This window comes from Canis lupus, chromosome 1, assembly GCF_003254725.2.
Source record: "Canis lupus dingo isolate Sandy chromosome 1, ASM325472v2, whole genome shotgun sequence".
Classification (NCBI taxonomy): domain Eukaryota; kingdom Metazoa; phylum Chordata; class Mammalia; order Carnivora; family Canidae; genus Canis; species Canis lupus.
The window spans coordinates 2936937-2960228 of NC_064243.1; the positions used below are offsets into that span (position 1 = coordinate 2936937).

A 23292-nucleotide genomic window follows, 5' to 3' on the forward strand; every position below is an offset into this window, starting at 1 on the left:
CGAAACAATGGGCCATTACCCTGATTCTTTGTGCTATTTTCAGAGCCTAGGTTTCCCCTTACATTACTTCAGGTTTGTAACCTTTCCTTTTCCTTTGTATTTGAACAGAATGAGGGGTGGGCTATCTCAAAACACTGTATTGTCTTTAGAAATACTGCCTCCCCATCATCTCCCTCCAAGTATTTTGAGACAAAAGGACCAATCAGAAATTCATGGAGGCTCAGCCTTTCATGCTCAGAGCTGCTATTTCCACGGGCCCAGGATCTGCAGAGAAACCTTTTATATTTCTCATGACATGGACACTTTAAAAAATTATTAATTTAGAGAATTTGTGTGTGTGTGTGTGTGTGTGTGGCTACAGGGAACCAAATAACAAATATCAGTAATTGGAAGAACTGTCAAAGAATGCCTCTCCTCACCGCTGGTTTTACAATGAATAGTCAATGAAGCTCATTAGGGAAAATAGTGAAAGCCCACTGAGGCCAAGGGCTGTGTTTCACACACTGCCATACCCTCCATGTTGCTTAGCAAAATGACAGGCATGTAGTAAACTCTTGATAAGTGTTTATATAATGAGTCTGCACAATATTTAGCACCAAAAACTATTCTGTGCCTCAACCAAAGGTAGGAATGCAAAGTCCAAGACTGCACTTGCTGCACCATGAGTGACATAAGGCAGGAGGGGCTGAGCCTGCTGGCCCCTCATTGTGCTTGGGGGCATGTGTGCTGGGTTGAATGGTGTCCCCCCAAATTGATACCACCCACAACCTCAGAATGAGCCTTATTTGGAAATAGGGTCTCTGTAGATATAATTAAGTGAAGCTGATGTCTCAGTGGAGTAGAGAGGGCTCTAAATCCCATTACTGGTAAACTTATAAGAGGGGAATTTGAACAAAGACACTGGGAGAATGCCATGTGAAGACACAAACACACACAGTGTCCACATGGAGAGGAAGATGGAGATTGTGCTGATGCAGCCATGTGCCATGAGATGCCTAGGATTGCTGGCAATCAGCAGCAGCTGGACAAGGCCAGAGGGCATCCTCCCCTAGAGCCTTTGCAGAGAGCATGGCCCTGCGGATACCTTGGTTTGGGGCCTCCAGCCTCCAGAGCTGTCTCACATCATCTAGTTTGTGTAATTTGTTCCAACAGCTGTAAGGAACGTATGCCCTGGTGACCTTTGTTCTGGAAGGCTCAGTGCTACTAGGTCTTTATATGAAAGGCCTGTGGCTCATGCACTTAATTGTGAGGGCTGCCCACACTTCCACACTTGGGAAGTTTGCTGTACCATTCCAAACGAGAGCACCACTTGCTGGCCCGGCAGCAGGGGGCACCTCAGACACTCTCGGAGAATGGCTAATAAAAATGGTCAGCGGAGTGTTAATTCAGCAGGAGCTCCAAGGACTTCAGAAAAGGTGGTTTGCTTCCTTTGTAAAGATTGATATGATTTCTGGATTTTTTTACCCCAACGGTTTGTGGGAGAGGAAAGGAAATAAATTGTCAGATCTTCTCAACTGTGCAGGGCCACAGGACTCAGTAAGTTAAAAATATTAAGGTGCTATCATCCATCGTGAGGCCAGGCTCTCAGGCTACAAACATGTCCGTTAAGGAAACACATAGAAGACGTGTGACCCAGCATGAGTGTCAGCCACCGGGCCCTGGTGCCCTCAGGAGGAAGATATCTCATTCCTAGTGGAAATGGAATGATTTATTCTCAAGTAAATGGAAGACATCCTCAGGTTTGGGGGAGATGATCGGCATATCCTGGGCAGTATTTTAACACTTCAGAAGTACTTACTTTTCACTTCAGTGTGGCAGGACTCACAAATTCACTGCGGAATGAGAAACCTGAGAGGCTGACTACACTCTTGAGGCCTCAGTAAAAGCCAGCTTCTGGGCTGATAGCGGGTTGATAGTGACAGAAAGAAGATTTTCTAGTCCAGGTATAAATAAACATATTTTATAGCGAACTCTCCAAACTGACCTTATACCTATATTTGCCTCCTGGAAGTTTGAAACAAGGTCTGCCTGGGAACAGGGCTGGGTCTCCTGGGATCAGTGCAGATTTCAACAGGACTCTGATCTCACACACACAGATTTATGTAAGCAAATTACTATTAGTTGCAGCTTCAGCTGGACAACTTCCAAGAAGCACACCAACAGCACTGCGATGTGTCTGTTCAGTTCATAACTACCACCATGTCCCCACTGGCTGCTCTGATGCCCAGCGGAGGTCACACTGTTCCCATCTGTAGTGAGAAAACTGAAGACTCAAGAGGATCAGGTGATACAGCAAGTATGGAGCCGGTTTTCCTTCCCCGTCCTCCCTCCATATTGACCACACCATCCTCTTGCTCGCAAAGGTGGTGCCATGCGGGTGCCGAGAATGATGCTGTCCATCCTGAAAGACTCCCTCATCACCCTCTCCATACCAGAGAGAAATGTAAGGGCTTGGTGTTAACTGCTTTCTTTCAATGGTGCCACCCTGCTGTATTTCCCACAAACCACACTTTATTTCTATCTCCAAACAGAAAGGGAATAAAATACTTTTTTTGTTCTATGCTGTTGTTTGCAGCTGCTTCCAAACAATTCTATAGAACTGGCTGATAAGGGTGGAATCTTTTCTTGCGCCAATCCAAACATGAGCATCACTTGTCAGATGCAGCACATCAGGGTGAGTAAGCTGTGAATAAGACACTTGATCCCTTCACAATGTTCTTACCTCCTCTCAAAACAGAATTATTGTAAAGCTATCATTCTCCAGGTTACTCCCATTAATTTCTGTTCCTGTTATCTGCCTCTTTTATGTGTGCCTTTGACTTTCCTCTTCAAATACCACCACCATTTTCATTCATTAAAAAAAAAATTCCAGAGAGGTTCTTTCTCTTCCACCCTCACCATGAAATCCTTGGCTCACATTTTCAACATGTACCTTTTTTTTTTTTTTAATTGCTTGACCTTCTCTTCTTGGAGGGCATTGCTAATAATCTTCTCCCCAGACCTCCCGGAAAACAAGAGGACTGGAGGCCTTCTGACACCTTTCAGTGAACTTCTACAAACAAATGCATTTCTATGGTTTAACCTCAGCTTTAACACAAGTTCACTGACAGAATTATGGTTTAACTAATATTTTACAGGACAACAGCATACAAGATAAATGTCTCTTAATAAGCCAATAAAGAAATAGCATTCTCCAAACCAATGACAGATTAATTACACTACTGTTCCAGGCAAAGGAGAAATAAAAGAAAGTCCACATTTAGTTAAGGTGTATCTTTCTATGAGTTGGATCTCAGAAGAGTCAGCTTTGCCAACTAAGAGCTGACATTCAGCTGCCTACGCAAAGCAAAAGTCCCCTATCTCTAGAGCACAATGCTCAGGGAACAAAGGCACTGCTGTTGATGGGCCAGATGATCTTCACGCGGCCACTGCAGAGGGCAGCCTTGCTGTAACAGGATTGAATGCCCTAAGATCCTCGGAGATCTATTTTAGATCAGCAAAAGGTAGCCTTGCCCAGACCAAACACACTTGGTAAATTCTCACAAATTCTCAGGATTTAAAGTTTTAATGTCCGTTATGTTACAGCTGGTCTTCCATATGTTCTTATAGATAAGTCCCTAGCAGCACCCGTCAACAGTTGAGTTACTGAGCGCTTACCAACAACAACAGATGTCGATGACAACATCCTGACACAGCTTCTTCACTGTCAACAAATCTACCCTTAGATCAAAACAACTTCACTTAAGTTATAAACAATCAAACTTAAAATTGCAATAATCCAAAAGATAAGAGATTACCTATAAATCTGGGAACAGTGGTATGAACTCATAGGCTCATCCACCCTTCTGGAGAATGGGCCATGACCTACCATGCTGCATGGGGCTGCAGTTCAACTGAGGTAAGCACCTCTGGTCACTTCATCTTCTGTCCTCTCTTCCCTTTCAACCCATGTTGTCTATTCCCTCGCAATCACCTATCCTGTCCTCTAGGGAACCTATCCCAGGGTAAGCCACACTCACTTACATTTCCCTTATAGCATCCTTCTCTTAACTAAACCTGTTTCCACTTTATAACTTAAAGTCCTGGATGATCCTTGGAAACTGTTTCTCCCTCAACACCTTCAAGGCACTTTTGGTAAAAATTTTGGTAACAGCAACAACCAAAAAAGCTTTGGTAACACAACCCCACAGCCTGATTGATGAACCCTTGTTAGGCTCTATCATACGAGCTTCCATTAAACATAAATGACCTGAATATACCAATTAAAAGACAGAGATTATGAGAGTGGGTTAAAAAATGTGACTCAACTATACAAAAGGGCATTATACTAATATAAAAAACAATGTCAAAAATTCACTTATGATTCCATTTACACATGAAATGATGAAAGTACAGAGACAGAGAATAAATCACTGGTTGCCAGGGGTAAGAAATGGTGGGGAGTGAGGGCACAATAGTGAGTCTAAGAGAACACGAAAAAAGAGGCCTCTGTGTAATGGAATTTCTGTATCTTGATTTGTGGTGGTGCTTATATGAACCTACACAGAATAAAATGGGCTAGCTCTCTACACTCACATCTTACAACTATCAGTCTCCTGGCTTTGCTAAGGTATAATAGTTACATATGATATAACCACTGGGGAAAACTGGGGGAAGGTACATAGGTACAACCTCCTATTAATTGCAAATTATTTAAAAATAAAAATCTCTTTTTTAAAGATTTAATTTATTTATTCATGAGAGACACACAGAGAGAGAAGCAGAGAGAGACACAGGCAGAGGAGAAGCAGGCTCCATGCAGGGAGCCCGATGCGGGACTTGATTCAGGGACCCCAGGATCATGCCCCGAGCTGAAGGCAGACAGACGCCCAACCGCTGAGCCACTCAGGTGTCCCATAAAAATAAAAGTCTTAAAAACAGTACAGAATTTTACACATGGCACGAGCTCAACCACACAATTGCATTTTGACCGAACAAAATACATTAAATACATACTTTATATGAAAATAACCTACCAAGAAAATGTAAATTATTAGTAAGTAGCAAAGCTACAGAAGATGCTTACACTCTAGTTTGGTGAACTATTTCTGTTTTTCTTTTTTCTTTCTTTTTTTTTTTTTTTTCTTAAATAAAACATTTATCCTTATTTTAAAGCACGTCTTGATGCACAGCTGGACTAACACAGACATGCATTTCTTGCCTGGTACAGTTCATTTTCCATAGAAGTGGTAGTATAGAATCAGATAAAAAGTAGGTCAGTTTTACCCAGAAGGTTATAACTCTATAGAGCGAAGAAAGATTTCCATCAGATTTGTTTCTTACAGAGGAAAGTATAACAAGTACATCTTGGAGGATATGAAACTTCAGATTTGCCAAAAGAAGTGATTTTTTTTTCCTTGTGCCACAGACACTTCTTCTCTGGATCATATGATTAACAAGACCGTAATGTATGATAGCTAACAGCATGGGTTCAGCCTAATTCTCTGGCTGGTATCTTAATGGCATTCATACTAAGTATTAAGTATTACTCTAATGTGCTATTTGTTTATCCGTATTGTGTTGTTGTTTTTTTTTCTAATTTGAAGTTCAATATACATAAAATCATAACCCTGTATATAAAAGTCAGCTTTTCTGGAAATACTGCCTTTAAGTTTAGCACTTTATTTTCAAGTTGGTATTTATAATGCATCATGAAGTCAGCCACCTCGAAGAGACCCAAGCAGGAACTTGGCCCCAGTTCATATTCTAAACAACTAAGTATTGACCAGTGTGAGAGTTCAGAGTTCTACCCGTCTGAATCCTATCTAATTTTTTCCAAGTTCTCATTTCTCTGATCAGTGACATCTTCCAAACACAGATATTTTAGTGAAAGGTTGAGCCATAAATTCAGTCAGTTCTGTTTCAGTTATCGGTGCCTTCCAAATTTTCTTTGACACAAATTGCCAAAATTGCAGTGTTTAGAACACACTGGGATCTTTTATTGCCTGGCTCTTATCACAAATGGCTGCCCAAAAACGTGCTTATGAAGGGCATTCCCAAGGAACAAATTAATGTTGCTCTAGTCCTCCCTAGATTTGGTACATCTGTTTTGCATTCCATTATAATTTAAAAATTTCAGGGTAGGCAATGTTCTGGTGCAGTGAAATTGCCAGGGGACTCCACAAAGCCCTAAATGCTGCCAGACAGTTTGAAATAACATGTCAGTGAGTTTGGAAAGACCTACTTTTAGAATACAAATGGGGTGAAAGAGGCTTCATTTACTCTTGAGTCAGGTCTAACAAATGAGGCAAAAGACGCCTATCAAAGACTATGAAAGCAATGGCACATTAAGGCACCTACAGTGAATCAACCCCAACAACTAAAGGTGTTTTGACGGAAAGCCCTATATTTATTGTATGCCTACTCTTTGCCATATGGTATGCTAAGAGCTCTACATACATTACCAGACATCTAAAAGGTAGATATTGTGAACTCCATTTTACTAACGAGAAAACAAGCTCAGAGATAAGGAATTATCTGAGGTCACAGATCTGGTGCATAACAGAATAGGGATTAGGTTTTGCTCCTTCTCTATCCCAGGGATCAGCAGAGTAAGTCTGAGGGCCAAATCCCACCTATTATGCCTTTTGGTAAATAAAGTTTTACTGAAAAACAGTGAGGCCCACTCACTCAGGCACAGTGTGTGGCAACTTCTGTGCCACAGAGGAGCTGAGTAGTTGAAATAGGCTATACGCAAAGTAAAAATATTCGCTACCTGGTCCTTTTCAGAAAAAAATTTGCAGGCCCTGCTCTATAAAACAGACCTTTTCTTTTGAGGTTCTCCTCCATATACCATGTCCCCATGCACTAAAAATCCTAGACAAGTCTGCAGTATGTCCTAAGACAGTGGACATACTTGCACATTCCCAAAGCCAACAGAGACTCAGGAGGGCCTTTTCTTCATAGTTAAATCACCATCAATGAGCAAGAGCCCAGCACACAGCCAATCTTCATTTCCCCTTGAGGCTGTTGCCCAGAGACCCCAACCTCAGAGAGCCACCCCCAGATGACCTGTGTCAGGGGTCAGACTGTTGCACTGTGGAAGCATCCAGACAAGGGCAGGCCTGCAGGAGTACCTTTCCATTGGGCCTCCCTTTCTGCCAGTCTCCACTGCCAGAAAATGTGGCCATCCGCCTTGGATGCCCAGGGCCCTTCCTGCGTCTGGATGGACAGTGGACCTGAATAGCTGAGGACCATACGTGAGCCTTATTCATGGATCACTCACTCCCTGGCTTTGTTTTGGTGGCCAGTGGCTGCTGATGTATAGGACCATTTACATGTGAGTCTGGAGACTGGCAGTCTGGAGATTTATGGCCCTTAGAAGAGGAAGCTGTAAAGTGCCTGACAGAGCAGCTCTAAAAATTAAGACTTCTGTTTCCTGAATCCACAGGCTGAAAATCCTTAAATCCTGCTGCCTGGCTTAGCATTCCTCCTTGTGCACTGAGCTTATTCATGCATAATATGGGGAAAAGAGGACAAGATGGATTTAGTGCAATCTTGTCTGTAAACCTTCCTTACTCTTAGTTCCTGAGAGGAAGTAGAATATTCCAGTTTCATGGGAAGTTCATCATGAAGCCATGTGAGAAGGAGCAGGGTGCAGGGTAAGAGTCATGTGTCCTGACAGCAGCCTACAGTCTCAACAGGCTTGGATGTTCTTGCTAAGCCTCTGCTCTTTGCATTCAGAGAGATCCAGGGTCACATTTTGTCCTTACCGTGTACTTACTGTCTAACTTGGGCCATGAATAAATTCTCTGCGTCTCGGTTTTTCGCTCCACAGCAGTTAATGAAGCAACTTTTGTAGATTGTAGAGCATTGAACCAAACCTACAATAGTTCCCTTTCTTTCCCTTGCCTCTCTCTTCCTCTGAACTAGCTTAGCCAAGGGTAAGACCAAAGGCCTCCAGACATCTGAAGTAATAAAATATAAAATGGGGAGCATAGGGCTCTAAAGAGCAAAAGGACATTTATTTAGGGACATCGTTAGCTGTTCGGCTTCATTGATCGTTGTCTAACCCGATCTTCTGAAGCCTGGAAGACACTGGCTTGGGGGACTGTTGCTTTCTGGAGCGGGAGGAAGTGTTCTATTCTCTGCTGGGTTCTTTCTGCTCAGAGTCAGGCCCCCTCCAGACCTGTCCAGGGCAAAGGCCAGAGTTCAAGGGTGGAAGTACCGAATCGGGTCAGTGTCCTCTGCCTTTCAGTTTAGACCTAAGACACTGGCTCAAAGAAACGTGACACACCCGAATGGAGAGAAACAGTAAAAGAGACAATCCCAAATGACAGATAATGCAAATAAGTGACACCTTGTCTTTGGCATATTCAGTGTGGGTGCATCCGATATTGCAGGAACGCCAAACGTTTCTAAGTGGCTGAAGTCCCATTCGGCCACAATCAGGTAGCCTCAAATAACCCAACTCCCCGACCCTGACCTGACCCTCACCAAGTCCTTTCCCCTGTCACGCGTGTTTTAATGCTACGTAACTCAAGACTCACACCCCCCAACTTTTACAAGAGATTCTTCCTTCAAAAAACTGGAACCATGAAAACAAACCCCGGGGTTCTCCTTCGGGCGCGCGGCCGCCAGGTGGCAGTGGTGTCTGGATCCCCGGCTCCGCCTCGGCCAAAGCCTGCGGCGTGGGCGGCGGCAGCGCGGAGGCGAGCGCCGGGGCCGCGGGTCCTGCCGTCGGGGTTCCCCGCAGGTTCAGGAGGAAGCTGGGCCTCCGCTGGGGCGAGTCCTTTATTCGACGTCCGGCGGCGCGTCGGTGGCGGCAGGATGCGCCCTCCCAGCCGCGACGGGGGCCGCTGGGTCCCGCCCCGGGGGTCGGGGGTCGGGGGGGCCGCCCCGGGCCAGAATGTGCCCTCCCCGCGGGACGCCTGCCCCGCCCCGCCCCGCCCCGCCGCGGGCCCCCGGGTCCCCGTGCAGTCGGGCTGCGGGGCCGCTCGGGGCCGCTCAGGGCCCGGCCTCGGCAGCGGGGAGGCACGAGGACCCACCCCGCGGCCCCCCTCACGCCGAGGCCGCCTCCCCCTGCGGGTCGGACGGAGCCAAGCTTTCCGGGGACCGCGGCAGCTCGGGTCACCGGGCGAATCCCCGGCGGCGGCCGCGTTCCCTGCGCTCCCGGGACGCCCGGCCCTTCGCTCGGCAGCGGGGGTCCCGCCAACCCGCCGACCCACTGCGAGCCCGGGCTCATGGATGACCGCCGGACCTGCTGGGGGAAGGCGCCGGGCCTGGGTGTGCATCCGTGCCCCAAACCACAGAGCCGCCGACGTCCGTCGCGGGCTCCGACGCCTCGTCCTCGCCAGCGGCCAGCCACCGGCTCCCCGCCCGCCCTCCCTTCCGCCCGCCTTCCCGCCTTCCCGCCTTCCCGCCTTCCCGCCTCCGGGGGCCCCGCCCCGCCCCGCCCCGCGCAGCCGCAGACGGGAGCAGTGCGCGGTCCCGGCGCCCCCCGCGTCACGTGGCCGTGGCCGTGGCCGTGGCCCGCCCGCCGCTGGCCGCCCGGAGCATGCTGGGTAAACGTGGCGTCTGCCGCGCCGGCGCCCGGGGCCGCGAGCCCGCTGTTGGTCTCCGTGTCGGCGTGTTCCCGCCGCTTGTCGAGGGCCGCCCCGAGGGGGGTCCGGGCAGAGCGTTCCGGTGAGCCGAGGGCCTGCGCGTGCGGCAGCCACACAGGGACAGGGACGGCGTGTGGGAGACCGGCGTGGAGGAAGAGGGGCGTCGCGGCGGCGGCCGGCGGTCTCGGGGGCCTCGCGCCGTAAACGCCCGCTAGCCGCGGCTGCCCCTCGTTTCTTCCTTTGCCATCTTAGGTCGGAACAAGGCCTTAAAAGGGAGACGGGCAGAGGTTTCTCGGGGTCGGTTTCAGCTCGGATTCCTTGCCCACAAGGAACAGGGGAAACGGGCCCCCTTACCGGGCAGGGGCTGACAGCGCGACTTACTCTGGTTAAGTCCGGGTGCGCTTAGCCAAGAAGCTGTACGTCCTCCTCGTGGAGCCGCGAGCTCTCTCTCTGCCGTGAGCCCGCAGCCCGGAGCTTTAGGGGGGAGCGAGAGGAGGACAGCGAGGGCCAAGGGCTGGGACCTCTAAACCCTTCGCTCCAGACCTCCGAGGGCTGTGCGGCGGGGACGCTGCTTTAAACAGAAGGCAGGGTTCGCTAAGAGCCAAGGCCCATTGAGAGGGCTCAGGCAGGGAAGGAAATTTAAATTCCGGTCCCCTAAGCAACCTTTGCACAGAAGCGCTCCTTCCCAAGCTGCATGGTTTTCAGGAGGAGCACGTTCCTCTAGTCTTCTGAAGGCCCGTCTCTCACCTTCTTGCTGGAGGTGCCGCCCCCCTCCCCCCCCCCCCCCCGCAAAGCTCCCCCTTCCACTGCTCTGGGAGGGCCCAGTCGTGCTCACCGAGAATGTTAAAGTTGTAAAAGTAAGATTCCGTGTGTGTGCTCTCTTTCTTCAGGAGTTTTCTCCCCTCAGAAGTTGTAACAGTCCCAAGTTCCACAAAACTTGGATCTGAGCCTGCTCTTGGTTTAAATAAGGCATACAGAGCCGTGAGTGCACCCCCATGATAATTGACTGGGGTTCAGGAAGAGACCATGACAACTCTTTTATCGCTCTCTTTAATCAAAGAAGAGAATCAAACTTCATTAACGCTGTACAGAGGGATCCCCTCACCCATCTTGCTCCCCCTTCCCTTTGTCCATCTGACAGGCACAGACCCTGGTGAAAAGACCTGAGTGCTCCCAGTGAGGCGTGGGGGTAGGAGGTACTCACCGGCTGTTTTCTTTCAGCATTTGGTATATGTGTGTAATTTACATGTGAGAAGTATATTCATTCTTACCACTTACACTTAAAACAAGTTGGAGTGAGAGCAAAAATGTGTGCTTTTAAAATTAAGATAAAATACGGTGAAAGTATTATTATTTTTATCACACCCTTTAAAATGTGTATGTTTATAATAAAGCATTATCAGTGCAGTAATTGGACATGTATATATGAATTCAGTATGTCATTTGGGTAAGTGTCCTTTTTTTTTTTTAATCTAATAGAGGTTTACCTTCAGAAGTTTGGAAATGATAACTTTAAAGTATCCTATTAACAATACCATATCCATACAGAAGAAGGGGAACTGGTGTAGAAAAATATGCTTTCTAACTTGTCCATAGACTTGCCTAAATAATATAATTCCTTAACTCTGAACTTAAGATCCTGTTTGGATTCACTAGCTACTCTTTCAGAATTTAAAGTTGCCTGGGAAGGAGATCACAGGCTGAGTCAGCAATGGGCCATTCACGCCTTCATATGAATTATTCCAGTCACTTCCTTGTCTACCAGCAGTCAGGCCATGTCAGAAATGAAAGATGGAAAGAATGAAAGAAAAGGAATCAGAAATACTGACTTTGAATGATGAGGATTTGATCTGAAAGTGCAGGTTTCATAGGACATTTGACTGAAGGAGCTGGTTGGCACCAAATGAGAAAATTGAAGAAAAAGATGGGAGCAAGAACTCTAAAGACCAAGGCTCTTCTTAACTTTCCTTATTGTCCACACTGTACTCACCCCAGACCATCTGAGGCATCCCATTATATAATAATCTATTTCAGTTATTTCCATAAACAGATGAAATACACTGGAAATGTCAGTACTTGGGCTTCACCTTCTAGATGAATGTATGTTTCTGGAAGTAGCACAGAAGTCCTACATCAGACTGAACACCCTGACTCTTAAATTTGCAATTATGACTGCCTCACTCGTGGGGTTTTTGGAGCTTCAGATGAGAGCAAATCTTTAAATCAGAAAGTTCCAGAATATTAGAGCTGGAAAGATACTTAGAGGATGTGTAAAGCTTCATTTCACAGTCCTGAAGAGTGGGTCAGAAAGACTGCAGGGTGTGAGGATGGGCCTGAAGACAACTGTTACTAGACTTGCATGTCATCCTTTACTTTTAGCCAGGGTCTCGGAGCCTTAGCTTCCCCCCAAGCCTGTTTCCCCACAGAATCCTGTTCTGGGATTGCATGTATTACTTGAGATAACCCATGTGCAAACATGTGCCCCAGTGTGCCACACATAATCATATTAGCACTGAATAAATTTTTTCTCTGCTACTCTTTGTCTCAAATCACAAGGGTAATTGGGTATAGTCCTAACCTTAAAAGAAGTGCAAGGTATATAGGCTTGTATGGGTTGGTTGTAGAGTCTCATTATAATAAAAGCAGACTCCACTCTTTTCCTTAGAAGCAGGAATGGATATAACCTTTAGTTTTCCCCTCTTTTAAAGTTGCAAATATTTAAAGATTTTGGAATAAGAGACAAATTTATCCAAAGGTGGCCCTTTAAGCCAGGCCTTTTTTATAAGTCGCTGCACTTAAAAGGAAATGGAGCTTTTTACTCTGCTATAGAAAAAGTCAGCTGTGCCAGGGATATGGTGGACACAGGGCCCCTCCTGTGGGGGAGTCTCACCCCTGCCTTCAGGTGAGGCTGCTGGAGTCCACCCTCCAGAGTAGGGTCAACTTCGATTGAAATGGACATGCACAACTTTAAAATAGGGCCAAGTCTTGGTCTATTGTTGCAACAGCATTATATTTATTTTGGTGTGATTTTTTTTCTGCCTGAATTTAACTTTAGCAGTGCAGATAAATGTTCCTTGTTACCTTTCTGTTGTGGATTCTGCTAGGTATCACTTTTAAACATATGGCACTTTTTTTTTTCCTTCTTATGTGAGACCACCAAGATTTGTTCGGTTTGTTTTCAGTAAAATATGTCATGGCATCATGGAGTCCTGGTTGCTTTCCTTGGGGACTGGCTTTGGAAACCAAGATCTGCACTGGGTGTGTTCTTTCATTGCTACCAGAATCTCATCATTATTTTAATATACATTTCCCTGGTCAGAGAATTCAAAATTGCCTTATATTTATTGACTTTTTCCCCTTCTATATGTTTTTTAGGATATTTCCCTGTTTTTTTTTTTTTAAAGTGGGATGTTTGTCATTCTTAATTTGTAAGGAAAATATAATATTAACATTGATATAATTTTAGTACATAGTTATCCTTTTTGGCATTTACACTTATATGATTTTTTGGCATATAGAAATTTAAGATTTTTGGAAGTCAACTATCTTTCCTTTTACTGTGTATTTTAATTTTGCTGTTAACAGCAACCATAGATACTATTCATCTAAATACTTATTTCCCTGTCTTAGGCATTGTCTTTTTTCATTGCTTCTTCTCAAGTTTATCTCTGATTATTCTTGAATTTATTTTACGAAATAGTACTTCAAATTTATTTTACTTAATTGCACAATATTTACCGTGCCACTGATTTAAAATATTATTTTTGTCTTTTTTTTTAAAGATTTTATTTATTTATTCATGAGAGACACAGAGAGAGAGAGGCAGAGACACAGGCAGAGGGAGAAGCAGGCTCCATGCAGGGAACCTGACATGGGACTCGATCCTGGGTCTTCAGGATCATACCCTGGGCTGAAGGCAGCCCTAAACCACTGAGCCACCCGGGCTGCCCTGTCTTTATTTTTTGTGAAAACTCAAAGCTGTCTCTTTTGTCCCAGTAATAGGTCTACCTATTCCTGCACTCTGTAACCCACCACAAACTTCTCTTTTAGGTCTTGAAGTGTATCTTTTTGTATTTTTAATCACAGTAGTGCAGACATAGATTAACTAAAGATTTGGGGTTTCTGTGGACAACAGTAGCCTCTGTTTCTCTCCTCTCCCACTCCATCCTTATCCATCAGAAGAGATCATTTTAGTGGATTTTTCTTCTTGCCAATTTTCTTGGGTATTCTTGAACATTATTTCTTCAAGTAAACTTCAGAATTATTTTAACCAAAAAATCCCTTTAAAATTTTTATTGAGGGACACCAGCATGGCTCAGGGGTTAAGCGTCTGCTTTTGGCTCAGGGCGTGATCCTGGGGTCCTGGGATCAAGTCCGACATCAGGCTTCCCTTAAGAAGCCTGCTTCTCCCTCTGCCTATGTCTCTGCCTCTCTCTGTGTTTCTCATGAATAAGTAAATAAAATCTTTTAAAAAATTTATTAGAATTTGTTAAAATTGTGAAATAGTCTTGAGATCAATAATTTTTTTTTATATAATACTGTTTCTTTCCTGAAGTGTCTTCCCATTTATTATAATCTTTTCTGTTCAGTTAATTTGTGGAGTCCTCTGACTCCATCCAGGTCCTCTTTGATAATTCTTTAGTGTATCCCTGAGTTGTGTGTGTGTGTGTTCTTCACATTGCAAAGATACACACCCACCCACATATCTTTGCTGTTTTAACATTATGTTTTTCTTCATGTGTTTTAAATAATAATATGTTTCTTCTAGTCATTTCTTTCATAGCCACTCACCTTAGGTGATAGAGTAAAAAGTAATAATAGCACAGTTCTGAGGTCGACATTGTTTCCAGGCCTACCTTCCCAGCAGCACTAGTCAGAGTCATTGGCACCAATGATATAACACATTGGTGTTGGCATCCAAAATATAGAATCTTGAGTAACGTTTTATTTTTAATACATCAAAATCCTATAAACACGATTTCTTCAAATCATTGCAGTCCAGTAATTCCACATTAGGATGCTGTCTTTACAGGATAACCAGACAAGTGGGAAAAGATTTAGGCATATGGGTTTTCATGAGGGGATGATGATCTGTAACTGCCCTGGCCTTTTGTCTCATGCTTCCTGCCAATCCCAAGACACAGACGTATCCACCCACAGGTCATACACCCTTCTTGTATCTTTGAATCCAGACTGAATGCCTCTCCTCCTGGTGGAGGTCTTCCCTTCCTCATGTGACTATTTCCTGCCTCCTGGGGATCTCAGCATTTTATCCCCTGCTTAGTCTCTGTGACTTCATGGTACGTGTCACAAGGGCGATCATATGATTATTTGTGTAGTTTTTGCTTTTTATTTAATATTCTGGGAAGAATACAATCTTGTCTCTTTTACTGTTATACTTTCTACACCTAATATGAGCACGTAACATGTAGCAGGTGGGCACCTGAACAAAATAGAGTGACATCTTGGAACTACCTAAATGCCCAGCAATTGGAGCACAGGCTGGAATGCTTTTCTATCACAATTTTTATTTTTATAGATTTTTAATGCCAAGGCGAATTGCCCCTTGCAATAGGACTAGGTTTGTGCAAGCCAAAACCAAAACATGAAAATTGCTGGAAAGAAATACACCAAAATGTTCACAGTGATTATTGCTAAAGTTGAGAACTATACTTTTGTGTGTTTACTTTAAAATGGGTGTGTATTAGTTTTATAGTCACAAAAATAGTTTTTGTTTTGTTTTTAAGTGATTTAGAATATTTAAGCCTGCTACTGGAAAGAGTACCTCTGAGGACTAGGAAAGTTGCAAGTGGAACCAGGTCTAAAATCAGAGATTTTAAGAAAATATTTTAAATGCTCTGTTCAGAGAGAAGCCCGATCAGAACCTCTGTTTGGCTAGTAAATAATCTGTGGTATCTGCCCAAAGGACCACCATCCAGCAGAGAACTGAGCAAAGTACAGCAACGCATAAAATTAAACAACGGATAAAACCTGCGAGAAAATCCATGATGCCATGGATAAGATAAAATCAGTCAGTGTATAATATCAACCCTACAGATATTTAACATACATAAAAATAGGATTAAGTGCTTAGGATCCATGAGTACATTGTAAAAGGATAAAGAAATCTACAAAAGTGGTGACACTAAGTTCACAAGAATGATCAAGTTGTTGGGAGAGGGGGATGACTCTTTTAAGCAAGTGGTGGAAATGTGGTATTACATAATTCTCTGTATCTTTGTGTCTCTGTAATATTTTATAATAAAATTCCGAAATTTCATAACATTTTGAAATGAAACAAAAGCAAAAAGGAATCCTGCGGTTAATTCTTTCATGAATAAAGATTCTTCTGTGAATAGGAATAGTTCACTCTCACCAGTTTATAAATTCAGATTCTCAAAGAGAGCCTCCATATCACTCTCCCTCCTTCCTTGCTTCCTTCCCAGCCTCTCTCTTCCCCTCTCTCTCTCTCTCTCTTCTTTTGGCTTTCTTTTAAAGTAGTTTACTCTTTTTAACAGAGACGTCTTTATTAAGAAACGTGGAAATAACATGAAAACCAACAGATAGCTATTATTTTGTCACTTGCATTGTAGTCCTGCCTTGTGTGATTGTGAGAACTTTTAGAATTTGTCTAGTGCTTTAAGTTGGTAGTAATTTATATTTCATTTATGTAGATTTCTAACTTGGCAGGTACTCCCAGAGAGCAAACAAGAAAAAGAAACATGCTTCCCTAGCTCTGTTGGGTTATCATTTTTCAGGATCAGCTATTTGAGAAAAAGAGATGAACTGCTGTGGCTTACAACTTTCTAATAACTTAAACTGTGTCTACCAGATTCCTATGTGTTTATGAAAGGGGGAGGAGGCTATCCTCAGAGCATGACCATGCAGTTTGGAAGCACTCCAAAGAGAATAAAGTGCAGTGCTTTCCCTCTGGTGCCATAACATAAAAGCTACCCTGCAGGTGATTGGTCTGCATTCTTGAAAATAGATGATTAGCTTTACAGTGCAATAGGTCAGAGTTCTTATTTTGCAAAGTGCTATTCCATTACAGTCTCCTCATCTCCCATGAGCCCTGGGATTAATGTTTGTTATGCTAGGAGAAAGTAATAATTGCTTAAATATAGAAAAAATATATTTGACAAACATTCATGCTAGAGAAAAATGGGAAAGATGGGGTCCCTGACCTAGTGCAGAACTGCAGCCAGTCACTTAAGCTCCTTACTTTTATGCTGATCTACTGATTATCTTCTCACCTAATTTTAGCCCAAAGGTTCAGCTTCCACTACCTCCCATCTTAGTCAAGAAATCATTTCCTTCTTTTTTCTCCACTATTGACCTACCTGCGAAGATAGCAAATAGAAGCAAAATTGATGAAAGGCAGATAGAGCAGAAGAAGAATGATCCTGGGTTATTTGGTAACTGGGGAAGTCAAGACCCTGACAACTAAGGGTTAATGTTAGCAGAGGAAATCACTCACATCATAGATTGTGCCACAGGCCACGCTCCTGTCTTGCACACATAATCACATGCATTCATATACACATACTCATGCATACGCTGACACATGCATATACCAAAGACCCACTCTCACACCTGCACTGCCCTACCCTGCACAGCACAGTCTCCTCCTGCCACTGCCCCAGGAGTGGAACACGTGGTGAGACTCCACGTCCACATCCCTCGGCTGAGAACTGACCCACTTTCACTGTGTTGACAAAGATGAAGAGATGAACCGTGGAAGTGGTCCAGACAGAAGACCTGCAACTGGAACAAAATCTTTCTGACCCAGATTCCCCGACAGCAGGCCTCCAATGGCCAGAATGGGCCGAGCACTTGTTTGTTTCCTTTCACCTTGACTAGGAACCTGGATCCACACATGCCCACTGAACTGGCGCCATGTAGCTGATTGGGACATTTCGGCTGTCTTGAAAATTGGTATTGATCACTTCAGAGGACGTCCACAGGCAACGATTCATTGTGATGGTTAAATGGCCAAAATGATTGGACTCCCCAGCACACAGCTGTATTCCACACTCCGCACTTGAGCTGGCTCTTGGCTAGAAAGGTCAAATTAAAACTGGTCATCCAGGAGTGCAGCTTAAGTACCCGCGTTTATTACCAACTCTTGTCATGTGGCTGCAGAGGTCACCAACAGCAAAGAACTATCCTTATAGTTTGGGGTAAAGCAAGAATAGATCATTACTTTAAGAACTAGTGTTAAATTGCAACTGCCCAGAACACAATTCCTATACTTAAAAACACGTTCTGTTTATAGCCACAAACTGTTATGAGACAAACTTGGATTATTTTAATTTTTTTAAAAGTCTCATTCTCAAGTAGCAAAAGGTCATTATTGTGAAAGATAACTTGGTCTTCTTGTTTATATTCAAGAACCAACTCAGATTCAAGTGATCTTTTAAAAGGGCTTGAATAGGAGAATAAATCAGTATTGGTGTCAGTTTGTCTTATTTCAATAATAGTCACTATGGAAACGAATCACTGACCTATTTCTTTTCATACCTCCAAGTAAACAATAAAGTTTCCACTTTTCTGTGTATCCTGTTTCCTTTGGAATAGGGATCTCTGGTATAGAATGTCCTCAAAACACTTTTTTTTTATTGAAACCTATGGTTCTTTCCTACATGCTTATTTTAGTTGTTTTAAATACTCTCAGCCTCATTGTGGAATTCTACTGTGAAAGGCACATGGCATGCTCAACTCCGTCCTTCAGAAAACTGGGCGCTTTTGGCAGCCACTCACCCGGCTTTTGCTCGGGACTGGAGAACCCAATTGCTGATGGATGCACAAGTGGGGCCAGCGTACGCTCAGACACGTCCCAAGGTGCCCAGTGTAAAACGTCAGCAGAGTTCTGCTTTAGTTTCTTTTTGTTCCTCACCAATCCGTAATTACGGACAAACAGGAATGTCACAGAAGAGCACTTTCCACGCTAAGCTGCTGATTCAAGAAAGAACAAATGAAATATTAGCATGTGTGTGTTCCCTTCCTGTCCTCAACCCACATCCTAAATCCATTTTATATCTGACTGAAGCCAGAAGTTCTAAATATAGAGGATGTTCCCTCCCCAGCACTCAGGAGTCACCCTGCAGGGCTGTCTGCGCATCCACAGGCTGCGTTCACCAGAGCCCCAGCAAACAGCAAGTGGAGCCCCTCAGCCCTGCTTCTCCTCTCCAAGGACACACTCCTGTTGTGATATCAAAAGGAAGCTGACCATGTTTAACTTTATTTATTGCCTGCTATTTTTATGACCTGTAAAGTCCTCTTCGTTTATTGTGTGAGATGCAAAATTACAGAGATATGTATTTTTTTAAAGTCATATACACACAAAAAGACTACAGAAGACCAAACCCCAAACAGTGCTTTCTACAGCTGCAGTGCCCTTCAGTCAAGGAATAAAGGGAAAATACATCAGCAATGCTGTATATGGCATATTACAAGAACAGAGTAAAACGGCCATAGCGCTTAATTTTTCTTTCATTTATTATTTTTAAAATATTTTATTTATTCACAAGAGACACAGAGAGAGGCAAAGACAGGCAGGGGGAGGAGAACCAGACTCCATGCAGGGAACCCGATGTGGGACTTGATCCTGGGATTCCGGGACCACGCCCTGAGCTCAAGGCAGCTGCTTAACCACTGAGCCACCCAGGCATCCCAGTGCTTAATTTTTCTTATCTGACAAACCTATTTTTAAAAATGGAAAGAGATCTGACCAAATATGGTAATGCCCCAGATGTACTGCAGGTATCTTGGGAGAACTGTTTGAGATTTCACTACAAACATTACTACCTTTATGCTCTTAGAAAGCCATGATTTTCTAAACAAGCCACATCAAGAAGATAAAGCAATTGTTTGGAAAGTGGGAAAAACTTAATCCACCTGAGAACCTGGTGGATTGCTTGCTAGCATGGGTCCTGCTTTCCACACTTTCCTTTGCCCAAGCCCTTTGCAGTGTCCTTCCACTAGAGGCAGTCTGTCTCATCATCCTTCAAATCTGCGGGGCTGGCCCTGCGGCTCTCTGACCATTGAATGTGGCGGATGTGAGAATGTGCAAACCCTGGGTGTAAGCCTCAGGAGGCCTCAAACACGTACACTCTTTTTGGCCACTGCCACAAGAACAAGCCTGGGAAGTATACTGCAGGATGGGGGAGCACAGAAGAACCAAGGCAGCCCAGCTGACCCACCGCTGACCACGTAGACCTGAGGGGGCCAGCTTAGACACAGGGCCCCCCAGCAAAGCCCAGCCCACATTGCTGACCCATAAAGTCATAACTAAATACGTGGCTCTTATTTTAAACTAAGTTTTGGGGCAGTTTGTTACACAGCAATAGCTAAATGTGATAATGTATTTTCTTTCTTTCTTGTACCAACCCCCCATCCCCAATAAATATTTGCTGTTATACAGAAAGTCTTTGTCAGACAATAAGGAGGTATAGGTGCTAGTCCTGATTCTGAAATATTTACCTGCGTGACCTTGAACATGCCTCGTACCTTTCTGAGCATCACTTTCCTTGTGTGGATGTTTACATCCAAGGTATTTCTAGCTAGAGCATCTGTATGAAGGAAACTGACAGAGCAGCTTGCATTTTTCCACACGCTGATGTGAATGCCTTTAAGAGGTGTGCATGACACATTTATTCACATTACAGATGTGTCGTCTGACTCAGCAATACCACTTCTTTGTCATTATGCTGTTGGAGTACACACTGACTATACTAGCAGTTATGTTCTAGGATGTCGAGGGCAGGATTCTTTGTATGGCAAACATCAAGGAATGTCTGAATAACTATCAAAGGAAAATGGCTGGACAAATAGTGGTATATAGGTACTGTAAATTATTATGCAACTATTGAAAGAATTCCCTGGGGTATCCCTGGGTGGCTCAGCGGTTTCGCGCCTGCCTTTGGCCCAGGGCACGATCCTGGAGTCCCGGGATCGAGTCCGGCATCGGGCTCCCGGCATGGAGCCTGCTTCTCCCTGTGTCTCTGCTCTCTCTCTCCCTCTCTCTCTCTCTCTCTCTCTCTCTCTATATATATATATATATATATATATATGTATATATATATGTCTATCATAAATAAATAAAAATAAATAAAAAAAAAGAAAATTCCCTGGAAGAACATTCATGATACTTTTTTTTTTTTTCTAATGTGGACGAAGTGAGGTTTGGGGTATAGTTCCATTTTTGTAAACAAAACCAAACCTTTGTATCATGGTTTCATATATTTGGCCACCGAGAAGGTTCAGAAGGATACAGAACATGCTGATTTCCTGGCAGAGCTCTGTAACAGCAAAAATGTTGAAACAGCCTCAGTGTTTAGGTGGAAGAATTTAATTATATCACTTCCATATAGTGAAGTAATATTTAGCTGTTAAGAATAATGGCATATAATGCATTAAAAAGATTATATTGAATATATCTAAAATAATGATATAAGTGAACATGAAACAATATTAAAGGAAATAAAAATGTACGATCACATGCATTTAGAAAATCTTCAGGATAAATACACACCATACATCCATGGTAATTTTTAATAATTAGGAGCTTATGTGTGGCTTACCCTTACTTTATGTATTGGCGTTTTCTAATTTTGCTAGATTAACATGTATAAAAGGGGGAAGAGGTGGGGCACAGGCAGAAATATTTAGTAATTCAAAGGTATTGAGAAAGAACCAAAGGGGACTGGATCTTTCATAAGTGCAATCACATCTCTAAATAAGAGGGAGGTGAGCATGTTTTGAATTGGAAATCACATTCTGTGAAAGACAGCTTGAGATATTTAGCCTAGTGGGCTAGGCAGTTGGCCATCTATAATGTCTTTGGTTCATACAGTGTGATAAGAATGGATGAGATAATTAATATTTATAAAGTGCTTTAATATCCTGCAGAAAAAGCTGTTGTAGTAGATAATACTGTCTTCTTCAAGTTGGTTCTTGTGTCTTTCTTCAGACGGGCCCTGAGCAACTAGCCACCTGTTTCTGATTCCCCCTTGGAAGATCACCTGCTTATCTCCTAGTCAGTGTGCTCTTTGGTTTTCTTAAACAAGAAAACCTTGATTGGAGAAAGATGTTACGTTCCGTTTTACTGTAAATTATATAAATTTAAACAAGAAACTCTTTTTGCCTCCTGAGACTTCATTTGTTCTTGGATAGACACTAAATGATGAAAATACTAGCCTTAAATAACTCTTTCTCCACCTAGTTAAAAAAAAAACAGACACAATAGGAACTTATAATTAGGAGTAATGATTTAGCATAGATTTAGACAGCGCGTTAGATCAGGTGTGCACCATGCAGACTGGAAGGGGATGGATTATTTCCGTGGTGCGGCTTCTCGTCTCTCACAGCTATGCCAACCACCAAGCAACTCTCCCCCAGCCTGGAGTTCACACAAAGAACAAGTGTCAGTATGGGAAATTCAGGGATACACTGCCTGAGTCAATCACTGGGCCAGTCACAGTGAAAAGGAGCATCTTGAGAGGGCCTGGCCCGATCTCTGGTGAACTTGCCTTTCTCCGCGGACGGCATCTTGCCTATTCTTTAGCCTTTGGTGGATTGTGTAAGGACTTGTGAGTGGATGATGTATCCCACTGTCCAACTCAGGGCATCCTTTTCACTTTGGTTTTTGCTCTAGGTAAAGAAATACCCATTATTTCTTCTACCCAGATGCATCACAAGCACAGGTGAAAACATTCCAACCAGAAAACATGTCACTTCAGGACATAAAGCCATTGGATCCAACGCGTGGCACGTTTCCTTTGTCACTACCTGGGTGATGGCGTAGCGATGGGCTGTGTAGGTCTCTTCGTGGGCTCCCATCCACCTACCTAGTCACACACATTCCTTTCTCAAGGATCTTCAGCATGTGATTTCCTCAGAAGAAAGAGTAGACATATAAAGTTACTTCCTTTTTCCTCATGCTAAAACTTGCTTCTCAGTCGCCCACTCTTGCCCATTTGGTCACTGATCCTGGCTCTCTTGTGTTAATATTTTGAACATGTATTTTGCCAGCGTGAGCAGCAGGGCACTGTGACTATTTGCATCATAGGAATGAATTCCTATCACAAGAGTAATGCCTCAGAAACTACTCTTTAAGACGGCACTCCATTAAAGCAGTTTTTTGGGGAACAGTGTGTGTCCAGGATTGAAAAATTCCCCCCAAAAAATTACATTCCAAAAACAAAACCATCCCAGAGTCGGGCAGTATTACCTTTATTCAACTGCAAGTACTCACAATTCTGCAACTGTGAATGTTCCCTTTTTCTGGGTGTAAAGTATCTGGGTCAGTGGAAAAATTAGTCCTGGGCTTCATCAGGAGAGGACATTTGTTATTGGAAGCAGCATCTTCCCTGCTAGTAGGCTAGTGGGGGAACTGACAGTTCACAAAGCCTCTGGTGTGATAGTATAAAATAGTCATCAAATTAGAAAAAATAACTCTCATGAAATAGGCTGTGTGCTGTATCACATCTTTATATTAGCAAAGTGAGTAAAAGTACACTAAGAAGTCAAACTTAACACAAATGAGAGAATTACAACATCATTCCCTGAAAGCTTGGTGCCCAGCACCTGTGACAGCTGATTGAATGCCACTGCCGAGGGGGTCGGGGTGGGTGCCCCCAGGAGTCAGATATGCTACACTCAAGGTCAGCTTAGAAGCAAACAACACAATGTCTGTTTTGAGGGTGAACTG

General features: G+C 43.7%; 3 long non-coding RNA genes across 3 annotated transcripts; 1 reads left to right on the forward strand and 2 right to left on the reverse strand.

The window, feature by feature from the left end:
* Positions 1-4707: 4707 nt before the first annotated feature.
* LOC125755320 (uncharacterized) lies at positions 4708-8841 on the reverse strand. The gene is made up of 2 exons (XR_007411502.1): positions 8587-8841; positions 4708-8167 (listed from the first exon to the last, which is right to left on the reverse strand). It is a non-coding gene; the product is annotated as an uncharacterized LOC125755320 (long non-coding RNA).
* A 668-nt stretch (positions 8842-9509) lies between these two features.
* On the forward strand, positions 9510-12956 carry LOC125755318 (uncharacterized). Its single transcript, XR_007411497.1, has 3 exons — positions 9510-9833; positions 11061-11098; positions 11218-12956. It is a non-coding gene; the product is annotated as an uncharacterized LOC125755318 (long non-coding RNA).
* Positions 12957-14046: 1090 nt separating this feature from the next.
* LOC125755319 (uncharacterized) lies at positions 14047-18533 on the reverse strand. Its single transcript, XR_007411499.1, has 2 exons — positions 18342-18533; positions 14047-17638 (listed from the first exon to the last, which is right to left on the reverse strand). It is a non-coding gene; the product is annotated as an uncharacterized LOC125755319 (long non-coding RNA).
* Between the last annotated feature and the right edge of the window lie 4759 nt (positions 18534-23292).